The sequence below is a fragment of the Stegodyphus dumicola genome, chromosome 12, assembly GCF_044657685.1.
Source record: "Stegodyphus dumicola isolate Sdum_Otavi_A_Nest chromosome 12, ASM4465768v1".
NCBI lineage: Eukaryota > Metazoa > Arthropoda > Arachnida > Araneae > Eresidae > Stegodyphus > Stegodyphus dumicola.
The window spans coordinates 86,020,565-86,034,957 of NC_140779.1; positions in this window are offsets into that span (position 1 = coordinate 86,020,565).

The following is a 14,393-nucleotide window of genomic DNA, read 5'->3' on the forward strand; positions in this document are numbered from 1 at the left end:
CAATATAAATAAAAGAAACTTTAGGTATTAATTTAAATTCTCGTGATCTACTTTGTCTACGCTTTTTTAATTAAGAATGAAATTTTATAATATTAAAATAAGTATGGTGTTTTGGATTAGTCATTTTCTCTGATAAAATATGCAAATTAAAAGTATCTTATGTATTTCAGATTTTTTAAGCTTTGTTTCATACTTTTATTAAATATTTAAAATTTTATCTGATGTTAATTCTCATTCGACTAAATATTAATTTTAGCTTTCCATGAATGCAATTAACAGTTTCTCGTTCAGACTTTTGATTCGAATAGCTTTTAATGAGGGTAGCTGAAATTAATTTTTTAAAATATTTTATAATATTTTTCCCTAATTTTTTAATAGATCCAATCTTTTCTGGAAGGAATTTAATTAAAATATTATAAATTTGAACTGCCTTTGTCACAAGCGCAATTGATTTCATTTTCATCTATTGCTTACATTATTAAATTATCTTCAGTTTAATGGAAACGATGATATAAAGTTTTCTAATCAAACGGCTTTTTCTATTGAAGAGACTCGTTATTAGTTTACTTTTTTATTAATATCATCTTGAAGGGAATTAATAATGCAAGTATTCGAATTTTCTCATTAAAAATAAATTAATTATTTACAGAAATCTTTCTGGTTTTGTTATTAAACTATTACAGATATCATTATTTCAAACGCACATGTTCATATGTTTTTACATTACCGTGAAATCTATATACATAGGAAGAATTAACTCATTAAAAGTAAATATATTATTCATTGAACTATTTCTGGTTTTATTACTAAAATATTACGGATATCGTTATTTCTATCGCACATGTTTATATGCTTATATATTAGCATGGAATTTACGTACACAAAAAACATTATTAAGTACTACCTAAAAAAAAGCCTTTGTGGAATACATAATTACAGAATTAAATGCTGAGCAGATCCCAGTAAATAACACATTTGACAAAAGATACTCTTTTAATTAAAAAACCTACAATTCGAAAGTAAACTTTTGAGAAGCAATGTTTTAGTTACAAATAGGATTTAATCCTAGCACTTCCTGCTAAAAATATCCTGCCTTCAGTAAATCATCTTCCAACGAAAAAAAAAAAAAAAAATAGATTAAATTTTTTTTTCTTCTAATTGGGAAGTCTGATCATCTTTCTATTTTTCTTGGATTTTCACTATTTTTAGCTTTTTATCTTTCTCTGTTAGAGATGCTTTCAGTTAAGCTAAAAAAAGGGAATTAAGAGTGAATGAGCTTAAGCTCTAGACACATCCAACAATCTGTAAAAAGGATATAACAACAACAGCATGCTACAATGAAAGATTTTAAGCATAGCCTTGGCTAAAAGTATTAGGCATAATATTATATTGAATTTATTTTGAAATAGATCTGAGGTAATTAAAAACTGAATATAAGCAATATTTTATTCCCAGTTTTTAAACTTGATGTTCCCATTTTTAGCTTATTACAGTGGCAGTTTTGCTCCGCATATTAGCCACTAATTTATAATACTCTTCCACATTTACAACATTCAAACTTACTTAAGGGCTTCTTTAAAAAAGAAAAAAAAGAACTTCGGGTGTTAAAGAGTTTGCTTAGCTTCGCTTTGAAAGACCCCACACATGTTCTATCGGGTGAAGATCTGGAGATTGTGGTGGCCAATATAAAATATAAATGATATTCTGGGTAGTATTAGCTGATTTATTACATGGTATGTTCTCTGACTTAAATTTCAGGCAATCCAAATTTATGTCAGCGAATAATTTTTTAAAATATGGTTCTAGTGTCGTTTTAAGAACACACAGTTATCAACTTCTGCGGAATTAGTGTATATTACAGTAGTGATATGACTGATTCATGCTTATGATTTGACGAAAACAAAAAACCTTAACCGTATCCCAAGTACTTGGAGCAGCGAAGGAAATTTACAGCATTATGGTTGATCGTACTGAGATACAACACCTGCAGAGGACCGTTATTTAGCTCTTTCACCCGAAGGAAGAGCAACATTATTGTGCCTTGGACCATGGCAGAGCATTTAAGTGCAACAGGAACAAGAATCCTAGTTACTGCAATGCGCATACAACTGCAGAGCACAGGTCTATATGCAAGACGACCAATTGTTTGTGTCCCTTTGACGCTAGGATACAGAGGTGTTCGTTTATGTTGGGCAAGGAAAGTCTCCTGGACCAGTCAACAACGAGCGTCTTTTCTCTTCATAGATGAGTCCAGTTTCACACTGGAGAGCGATTCAGGTCGTCAGCTGATGTGAAGCGGACAACGCACCAGATACAAACAATCGCACATTGTGGAAAGACACAGTTACAGAGGTGGCGGAATAATGGTTTTGTTTGCATCTATCTCGGTGGTCACAGGCTTGATGTTTTTTTTCCATGAAGGAACTTTGATCAGTCGAGTTTGAGATATCGAGAAGAGTTCCTTGATCAGTATTTACGCCTATATGCCACTGCTATTCGTCGTGGATTTCATCTGATGGACGAAAATACGTGACCGCAGTGAGCTCGGGTTGCTGAAGAATATCTTGAGGGTCACGGTATAGAATGGTCAGCTCAATCTCCAGATCTGAATCCGATACAGCCTCCTTAAAACTACCTTGGCAGTAAGGTTGCTGCTTTAGCCCTCCTCCAAGGTCGTTAGATAAGCTTGAATAAGGATTAATCTTTGTTTGGTCGTTGCTTTTCTTTTCATTGAATGATAACTTATTGACAACATGGAATGTCGATGCAGCCAATATACTACAGCTAGGGGCTGGACACATCCCTTGTTAGAACCCATTTTTGTAACATTACCATCACTTGTTTCCTCAAAAACCTCTGATGCACTATTTGTCCAAGGCTGGTTTTCTCTGAGAGTGCAATTTTTGTTGTAATTCATGTTTGTGCTGAACTTCAGAAGCATTCTATTTCGTATTCATTAAAGAACTGTTTAGTGAATATGTCCTGTAAACTTCTTGCTTCATTCTCAGATTAGCCGAAAAAAAAGTGATTTAACTTTTGAAGGGCAGTGTATATACCTGCTTCATCGTCAACAGAGATCATCATTCTCTGATTGTTTGCTCTCTTTCACCAATATCTTATTCTTTAGCTTGACGGAATAAAAACTTCCGATATTCCAAATATGTATATACACTTCCAGGAAAGGGTAGTCATAAAAATACTTCCCCGATATATAAACCCCTGGCGGACTAGTCAATCAATAGGATTGGAATTTTAGATATTGTTTTTTCGAAGGTATGCATTCGAGATTGTGCTAATTTAAAACAATAGAGTTCTCATGGTTGATGTTACAGTGAAAACATTTTCCAAATCATAAATGTCGTTGGAACGATACACGTGTAATAAAAATTGTTGGTATAAAACTTTTGCAATGAGCATTGTAAAAGACCAATGACAAGACAAGAGGGGAGAGTGGAAAAAATATGTTATTGGAATTACAAGTTTCCAACTTCCCACTTTAGCAGACGATAACACATTAAATGCGAGTGATTGTTGACAATAATGATGAACGTAAAATCGCAGGAAGAATCTGTATAATTTCACGTTTTATGGCACCTTTCATCTCTGACATATCTCTTGTTTTTGATCCTTACAGTATAGATTTTAGGTAATCCTAGAATCCTATAACCAGAAATCTATCGAGGTTAGATCAGGGGAAATGGTGGTGGCCACGAAACTGAAAAGTTACGGGAGAAGAAACGTTACACATACGTTACTTGAAACGTTACACGTAGAAAACTTGTAATTCAATAAAAAATGTTTTTCTTCTCCGTTCTTGTTTTGTCACCGGGCCTTTAGAATACTCTTCTCTGCATATTCGTTACGCTGGCAATTTTCGCTTTTGTTCCCACGCCATTTATAGTTTTGCAATGCTTTGATTAATTTTCGCAGAGAAAAACTGGTCCCTACCATCTAAAATTTCATTTCGATTGTTGAGCGGATAGGCCGATAAGCGCTATCACACCAGGGAATTTATTATGTGTATATATATATATACAGATGCATATACATAGATAGATATAAATATAGATATATGTATATTGCAACAGGTTCGTTTACAGCTGGAGCTTCCCGTGATATGATTCTCATAATCAACTCTTTAAGTACCACTAAGCCAGGTATTAAGTGCGTATAAAATATAGCTGTAATAAATTTATATGTGTTAACTACAGTCGGCCTTTAATCAAAACTGCATAAATAAAGGAAAACGAGTAGTCATTAAAAGTAAGATTAGGTACAGTCATAAATTCTGTTGCCTTGTTGTGGATTATAACAAGAGTCATTTCATCGATTCATGATATGTGCTGTGAAGAGCTATTACAATAGCTTTTTAATGAAACTATAGCTTTTGTATGTGACGAGATAACTCTCAAAAGACTGTCATAAATATTTGAATATCGGATGGAAACTTCCTTATTACTTTTATTTAAGCGTTTTGGTGTTGCTGGTACGTACATTTCTTGAATGCAAGTTTTATTACTTTTGTCATTAAATCATGAAAAAATAACGTTTTTGGAAACAGATAAAAATTTACAATAACCATATATCAGTTTTTATGGTCTCTTTCATTAGATTATGGAAATACTGAAGCTAGAAAAGTAAAACTAACATATTCCGTTTTTTTTTTAAGTACTAAATATGATATAGTAATAGATTCCATTTTTCTCTTTTATTAATATCTTAGTTTCTCCAAAAAGAATCATCTTAATTTTATTCATATTTTACTCAACGAAATTATGTTTTTGAGAATGTAAAGTTTGAAATACAGCCCGTATTTCGTCATGCCATTCTAAACGGTTCAAATTCTTTTAGAATTTCATAACATGTGATTCTAAAATAACACTTTTATCAGCCTACTGTTCTATCACATAATCTTTTTTTATTTCCGTAAAATATAAGATATTGGATTGTATAGTAAGGTATTTTATCCCTCCTTTCTGCGTGCCTTCGTGGCATACTCGGCGCGTATTCGAGAGGTCCATGGTTCGAGTTCCGGCGAGGGCATACCTCATTTTTCATGTATTTCTAAAATACCTAATTACTCTACAGTGGTGAACGAACTAAAAAGGTGGTAGATAATGATTTTCACCACCAAAATGTGGCGATTGGGTCGCTTAATCCCAGTCGCCCTTTAGGGGGACTCGTACACCTTAAAACTTATAAGATCTTCGAATATGTGACTGTCGCAAGAATTTGGATACCTTATTTATTTTAAAAGAAATTACTTCCAACTTTTTACAGCTGACTACATAATATAGCTGCTTTCTGAAATAGTGATCAGAAAATTTGTGTTGTCACAAATATTTTTATAATTTAATCCGCTTTTTGACAAAAATTTTCGTCATGTTTCCACCTTGCGCGCACAGTTTAAAACATTCTATTGCATAATTTAATTCTATATTTAATATATAGCTTTTATAACATCTGGAAACTACTGTGAACCAAAAATTCTAAGAATTTCATGTTAAATTTTTATTTTATTTGGAGTCGAGTTTATAAAATGTAGTTTCTTAAAAAATCGTAATGTTTTCGTCCATAAAAGTTTTTAATATTAAAATATTCATCAGATTTTTGGTTAAGTTAAAAATAGGGCTCATATAAAGAATTCCATCAAATTTCAAGTATGTACCATTAGCCATTTTTAAAAATCGTGCGCGCAAGGTGGAAACGTGACGAAAACTTTTATCACAAAGCGGATTAAATTACAAAAATATTTGTGGCAACACAAACTTTCTGGTTACTAGTTTCCAAAGCAGCTATATTATGTAGTCAGCTGTAAAAAGTTGAAAGTAATTGATTTTAAAATAAATAAAATGTCCCAATTCCTGCAACAGTCACATATTCGAAGGGTGTTAAGGGGTTTAAGGTGTATGAGCCCCCTTAAAAGGAAGAGTATAAAGGTATTTTCTCCCTCCTTTCTGCATGCCTTCGTAATTTAACAGTTAGATTACCCAGCGCGTCTTCGAGAGGCCCAGGATACGAGTCCTGGCGACAGTGTTGCTTATTTTTTATGTCACTTGCTTCAAAAATAATAACCTAATGACTCTACATTATTACGTAACTGTTTAACTAAAGGAAATACCGCTGAGCTGAATTTTCAAGGAATTAATATTGGGGAGGTAAAAATTGAAATTTTATTTAGTCATTTGAAATAAATTAAGCGAATGAATAATTAAATAAATTCTTAAATTTTCAATTTTAATTGAAATATGTAAGATAGTCTTGCTACTTAATCTATCGGTCTTATTAAACATACCTTTGTAAGTCAGCCCTTTCATACCAGTAGCGTGCGCTTCCCGGCTGTTAAACATGACATGGAACTACATGATTCAACAAATCTGATTTATTAAAACTTCGTTATTCTGTCAGAGAGAAGCTTAAAACTTCTGTTCCATGACCTGGCTTAGAAGGCGTAGATCAGAGAACGCAAAGCTCCTAAAACCATTAATTTCAATGATGTATCAAAAGCAAATTCATCTCGCAACGCCAGTTTTTCTTTTTTATAAGAAAGCACATCTCTGTTAATTTAATATTTTCTCTCATTTTATATCTTAATTACGAAGCGCTCCTTCAGACCACAAGTAGAAAGCTTTCGTTAACTTCACCTGTCATTTGAAGCTTGTCGTGAAGCTCTTGACGATGATGCATTAAGCAACTGCAAGGCTTAAAAGTTAAACTGTCACATCTACGCTTAATTTACTCTCATTCAAGTGATTTTTAGCGGGTCAGATAATCAGTGGAACGTGAATTAATGGTTTATGAAGCCTTGGAATGAAGTGGTGCGTGTGGATTCGGGCAAAAGTGAGCTCCGTAAACGGATTTCCTTGAAGTACATGTGTACCAGGGTCCCGCTTCAATAATACTTATCATTTATTTTTTTCTTCTTTGGTGCATAATATATTCAAGTGTTGTTTTACTAATTACGGAAGTATTTCGTGTCACTGCATTGAAAGACATATTAACATAGTTATGAATTTCTCGTGCCTAGCAATTAATTTTAATCTTCAGATTAATCACAACGTTGTTTCTGGCAAAATCGTTACAAATTTTTTGAGGTACTTTCGATTTGTTATTCTTATACTTGCATATAGGTCTTTTTCTTACGTTAGTTAATTGAAGTATGATTAGTATTTTGAGTACTTTGTTAAATTTTAAGTTTTTATTAACGGTGTTTGGTTTGGTGAAAATGGTTTCTTTTGCAGAATAATTTAATTAGGAGTTGGACTTTAAACTGTAGGCAAATCGATTGATTAAATGAAATTATAGTGAAAACTTTGTAAAAGAAATTTATTTGAATCACGAATCAAATCTTGGATCTTGAAGACTTCAGACAACCATGAAGGTCCTTTAATGTTTATAACGGTTCTATTTTTATTTGGGCTTCACATATGGGTTTTTCTTTTGTAAGAAACTATTATCTATTTTAAACTATTAATAGATTAACTATTACAACAAATGGTCATAAAACTACGTCGAATAAAATCAGCATGTTATTTTGAAGTAATTTATAAATTATAATATATTTTCCTCATTAGGTGTAACCTAACAACTCTACATCGGCGCCCGAACTAAACGGTGGTGGACAGAAATTCATTACTACCAGTGTTAAATAATTAAAATTTCGGGGTTTTAACTTTTTAAACCTTAAACTCGCTAGGTGCCGGACAAACTAACTAAAAATAATCAAAATAAAACAAAATCATCGTATATCAAAAGAACAATCGTATAGTGGTAATGGGTTAGTACAATAGGGCGCATTGTGAAGCCCACTAAGGAAAAACAATAATCTAAATTCAATAAATCTTCATGTTTCTTGAAAAGCCTCCCGCCCAAACACATGGACAAACAACCCAAAAAGATAAATACAGAATATAAATAAATTCAATAAAATTATAAAGCAAACACATTTATTAATTTCTAGAATATTCAAACATACGATAACTAGGTAAACTGATCAGTCCCCTACAAATTAACTTTGATAAGATGAAAATTAACATATATATAGCAATTTAAACATTACACTCATGTTAAGAGTTAGGTGTGCTAATTTTTTTAACAATCCATAACTCACAATTTAGGTGGTTACCAATTTTCTAATCATTTGTTTACATGTATATTTAAATAACTTGGCATTTCTTAAATCTTCGAATCATTTCGTTTACAAGTACATTAATATAACTACTCATTATTTAATTCTTCTATTCACTTCATTTACACGTATATTAATATAACTGTTTTGCACAGGCACTACACTATAATTCAATAAACTCAGGAACAATGGACTGTATTATATCTCACTTTAATTCTCATTAATTTACATCGTTCATGGCCACTCGAAGCCACGAATTCTCTCACACGCTCTTAGCTCACAATCTCATGTCACAAACTCTAAGAGCTCAAGGAGCATGCGCCGACGCTAGTAATGAAATGCGCGCGCAGGCGCAACATACCGCCCGCCTTGACATGATGTAATCATTCAAAATTAGATCTTACAATAAAAAATTACACAGAGTGACAATATGAAATACAGGTAAATAATTGTAAACATCAACAAATCAAACTACTATAATAAGAAAATACAATAATTAATTACAAACATACTTTTTGTTTAATTTGGCATAGGTAAAAGACAAATTTTATTAATTGATCTTTTAAAAATACCTCTTTTCGTTTTCACTGAAACTACTCTAACCTTATTGTCTTTACCTAAGAATATCTCTACGATTCTGCCAAGAGGCCAGTTACATACAGGAACATTATCAGTCTTTAAAATTACCATAGTTCCAACCTTGTCATTGTCTTTTTCAAAGAACCATTTAGTTCTTCCTTGCATTGCACTCAAATAGTTATTTCTCCAATACTTCCAAATTCTTTGTACTATTTTAGTCAATTTTTGCCAGCTCTTTAATTTATTATCGTTAACGTTTAAAATATTAGGTTCTGCAATAGCCGTGATAGGTCTGCCTATCAAGAAGTGGCCTGGTGTCAAGATATCAAAATCCTCTGGTTCACATGATAAAGGTTGCAAGGGCCTAGAATTCAAAATGCCTTCAATTTGAGCAATTACTGTAAGAAACTCCTCATAGGTTAGTTTCAAATTGCCTACTACGCGTTTCAAATGAAACTTAACAGATTTGACACCTGCCTCCCAAAGACCGCCATGATTGGGAGCTCTAGGGGGAATGAACGACCAATCAATACTCTCACTCGATAAATAATTACCTAATTCATCATCTGGTTTGCTGACTAGCCTATTCAATTTCTTTAATTCTGCGTTACTACCAACAAAATTGGTTGCGTTATCTGAAAATATGCGTGCACACTTGTCTCTCCTGCTGAAAAAACGCTTTAAGGTTGCAATAAATGCTTGACTAGACAGGTCTGTTACCAACTCAAGATGACAAGCTTTGGTAACAAAACAAACGAAAATGCACACATACACCTTGTTAAGGCGACCTTTTCTCTGATGTGGGTATTTTATAAAATAAGGACCAAAAAAATCAACTCCAACACAATTGAATGGAAAATTCGGGCTGACTCTTTCTTGAGGGAGTTGACCCATAAGTTGTTGACAGGGCACTGGTTTTGCTTTGAAACATACGACACACTCATGTACTATTTTTCTACAAGTGTTACGCCCGTTTAAGGGCCAAAACCCTTGTCTAACAATAGACAGTAAGCCTTGTGGACCAATATGCATGTATTTCTTATGAAACATCACAATAATTAGGTTAGTCAACTTATGATTCTTTGGTAAGATTATAGGAAATTTCCTATCAAAATTCAACTTACAATTAGCTAATCTGCCTCCAACTCTTAAAATTCCATATTGATCTAAAAATGGAAAAACACTTCTTACCTTGCTATCTGGAGGTATCTTACCCTCCTTTTCAAGGCTTGAGATTTCTTTTTTAAATTCACTATCTTGAATTAGCTGAATCAGTTTAAGTTCAGTTAATTTTAATTCTGAGCTCTGAAGAGGACCTGAAACTTTGTCCTTCCCCTTGCAGTTGTTTACAAACCTAAAAATAAAACTTAAAACACGAATAATTTTAGTGTAATTGTTACTTAAATTTAAGAAATCCTCAATGAAAGGGTTAGCTTTCACATTAAGAAAAATATTAGAGTCACTAAGGATTTTAAGTTCGTCTGGAAAGTCCTTCACAATGACTTCCACCGGAATCTCTCTATTTGGGTAGTCGTCGTATCTCAGGAACAAAGGGCCTTTCCACCACATATCATTTTGTAGAAGTTTACTGGGATCCAAGCCTCGGGATATAAGGTCACTCGGATTCTCCTTTGATGACACATGACGCCATTGATGACCATTAGTCAACTCTTGAATTGTTGCTGGGTTTTTGAAAACTGTGCACACTTGCGGCAAGGGACTTTCCGCGAGATGTGAAAAATAAATCTGCTTCCTTTGCCATTTGTTGAGGCGGAAACCAACTTTCAGCTTGCCTTATAGAAATATGGGCTGACGTTTCTCGATCTAATGTTTCAAACAATTTGTCTGATATTGTTAACTGCTTCAGAGTTTCAAAATCAGACACTTTCCTCAATTTTAAGTAATATTCGAAATTTGTGGTTAATCGCGACACGAACTGCACATGGGACTCATTTAGGCGTTGAGCCTTTCTAAAATTTTCTAAAACAATTTGTGGTGTAGGTTCGAATTCTTTTAAAATAACAGCCTTTTACTTTTTCATAGTCACTTAGCTCCTCATCTCTAATATACACGGTAATGTTCGAAGCCCGTTCCCCTAACAAGTTTAACAATATTTCCGCTTTAGATTTCTCAGGCACATTTTTTGTCGCGAAAGCTCTTTCTAAAGACGAGAAAAAATAACTCCAGTTTTCAGGTTTACTGGGAACCTTCAATGTTAATGTTCTTATACTTTTAATCAGGGAATCTAAGGAATCGGAACTTTCTCCTTTACTTTCGTTTTATCATTATTAACACTTTTTGTTTCAGCTCGCAATCGAGCAATTTCCAATTCTGTTTTACATCTCTCTAATTTAATTTGTTCTAACTGTAATACTTTAGCTTCTTCAGATTTACGATGCTCTACTATGGAATTACCCAACTCTATTACCGAATTTGGATCGGATTTAAAAGCTTCACTACTTTTAATCGCTAAATTTAAATCTGTAACAGTTATCTTTTCACTTAACTCTATATTCAATTCTAAAGCCAATAGCTTTAAATCCTCTTTAAGTGCACCTTTTATCAACATTGTACTCTTAATGAAATAACACAAGATAATAAGTAATTCTTCTCAATTACTTAAACACAGTAACACAGTATATAAATTTTCTCAAAACTCTTACACAGTATCTCAAAATAACAAAATGGCACTTTATTCTTAAATCGAAACTGCTGACTTACTTGTTACTTGTATATAACTCATAATCCATAGATCTCTGGCCCATGACGGACCACGATGTTTTGCACAGGCACTACACTATAATTCAATAAACTCAGGAACAATGGACTGTATTATATCTCACTTTAATTCTCATTAATTTACATCGTTCATGGCCACTCGAAGCCACGAATTCTCTCACACGCTCTTAGCTCACAATCTCATGTCACAAACTCTAAGAGCTCAAGGAGCATGCGCCGACGCTAGTAATGAAATGCGCGCGCAGGCGCAACAATAACTATCATTACTCGGTTACAGTTTAAATAGAAAAGACAGAAAAAAAATTACTCAGAGGGTGAAGTTCATACATGAAACTCCTTTTTCCTCGCGTGTGCCATCATCGACCGATAAATACGGAGTTTTAATATTTCAACAGATCGTCCAGCTCATTTCGTTGACTCTTCGAAGAAATCGGGAATGCCATCATTGACTGATTCATACGCAGTTTTAGATAGTTCAACAGATAGTCCAGCTTATTTCGTTGACCTTCGAAGAATTCCACAAAACCCAAATCTCGCTACGTACACAATGAACACAATGAAACACACTGCTATGTCAATGAAACACACTGCTATCAAGAACGATTCAATCAAGTGAAAACCCCAGGAAAAATACTGGTATCAGGCAGCTTTTTTTAAATCAGGAACATTCTTAATCAGGAACGCTAACGCTTCAACAAAATCAAGATCCAAGGAAAACACAAGTATCGGGATGCTTCTTTTAAATCCAGAACAGTCTTTATGAGAAACGCTTCAATAAACCAGGAGAAAACGCCTTGGAAGGACCTAAACTGGAAAGGCGCTAGGCAGCCGGGAATCCATAGCTGCAGCCCGCTGGTACACGCCGCTCGCGAGAGCGAGACCCTCAAGGGTCAAGCCCCCACTTTTTTTGCATTTCCATTCTTCTTCAAAAATCAGAATCCGAATGAATCTAACAAGGTTCAAACCTCCCAGGAAATCTCGGTTTCCCCGCCTTTGTAAGTTCATAGGCCTACCAAAAAAATCATCAAATTAAATCTTACCAATCCCAGAATTTCACTTTATCTTAAACTGAGAAATTCCACCCCTACGGCGAATCAAAAACAAGAAAAATCTGACAATGAAGCCAAACATCTGTACTCAGAAAGTGTGAAAGTAAAGTGGATCCCCCAACTAACAGGTGGAAACTAAGCTTTACGAGAATCCAATTATCTAAGCTTACTGAAAGAAACCTTGAAAATACAACAAAGGGAAAGGAAGACGATTTGTGTTACAGCGCTATTAGTAAAAAGGCCACCAGCGAAGGAAGCGACAACACAACTGGTAGTAAAAGGCCATAAACCAGGTGGCCCTTGCAACCGTTTCTTGTCTTTGTTTACACCAACAGTTGCACCTAAGAATACTCTTTTTTTTTTTTTTTTTTTCAGATTAAAATATGCATGAGTACAAATAAAAATACTAGAATAATGATAACTTAAAACACATTAATATAATTAAAATTCACGACATAACACGAGCATTTGGCGATTGGGTCTCCTAATTCCAATCGCCCTTTAAAATGAAGATTATACAGGGTATTTTCTGGTTTTTCTAGCTGTTTTGAATTAAGTTCTTTTGAACGTTTGAGTAGTTAAAAGGTACATACTGTGAGATATTGTAATACTGTACGAATATCTGAAGAAATTGAAACATTTTTGTTTTATTTATTTGTGATAATAATAAATCTTATTCATTTTTCATCGGACTTATTCATTCATTTCAAAACGAACCCGTGCGTACGCAACAATTTTTGGTGTCAGAAGTGGGATTAGTATTTTAGGTTACTTCTATGTATAACATGGAATTTATTGTTGAAAAGTTTTTCTTTAGCTTTAATGACGCTCATACGTCGTATTTACTTATGCATTCCAGTTTCCAAAAACTACACTTTTAAAAAGAGGAAAGTCTCTTGAATAAAACGATTGAAAATAACTTGTGTAATACAAAATAATGATTAACTTGAATCTTTTGAGTAATCCTTTTTATGTAGATGAGAAAACTGAATGAGTTTAAAAAGAAACGAAATTTTAAATAGGAATAAATACAAAAAAGGACAAATTTTAATGTGAAAAAGCTATCTTGCACTATACAAAAACTCGCATTTAAAGCTTAATGTAATTCAAGTAGTGCATTATGAAAATCCATCCATTATATAAGATTTTCAGTATTTGAGGCATAAAATGCAACTCCACCGAGGCAAAACAAATGCATTCAGTTTGGAATCATTTTAATTTAAATAAATGAATAAAATATGATAGCTAAAGGCCCAATATTTATCCTCAAGTTGTAAAACTTGCTACAGAATGCTTAAGAACTAATGTTTTAAGTTTTCTAACAAACTTTTGTCAGTTCTAAAGGCCTAAGGACAAGTTCACGAAAGAATCCAACATCCCTGTTGCAAGCCTCGAGGGTGATGAGTATTTCAGTCAAGATGATACCAGAAGGACAGAACGTCTTTCGTCATCCTCATCAGAGAGTTGAGAAGATTAGGAAATGAGTGATGGTGGAGGGACAATCGTTCGATAGAGACTAATCCTCGCCAGAGACCATTTCGAGAGATGCGCCAAGCATCCTAAGCCAAATTCACTCGAATGATGCCTGAGGAATTTATAAGACTTAACAATCTTAACTTTTGGGAAGCTCAAGTTTCGATTATACTGATGATACTGACAGAAATTACAAAGAAAATATGTATTAGCAGGATATGATGTTTAATCCGAAAGCTTCCAAATCATCCCAGCATGAGTTAGAAAATTCAAATATATTAAAAGAAAACTAAGAATTAATTTATTTTACAAGAATTCAAGCTAAAACGCGGACGATAACTGAAGCTACCAGAATATTATTAAAACAGAAGAAATAAAAGAATAAGAAATATCTGAAAGTTTTCAGATTTTTAACGTTCACCCAA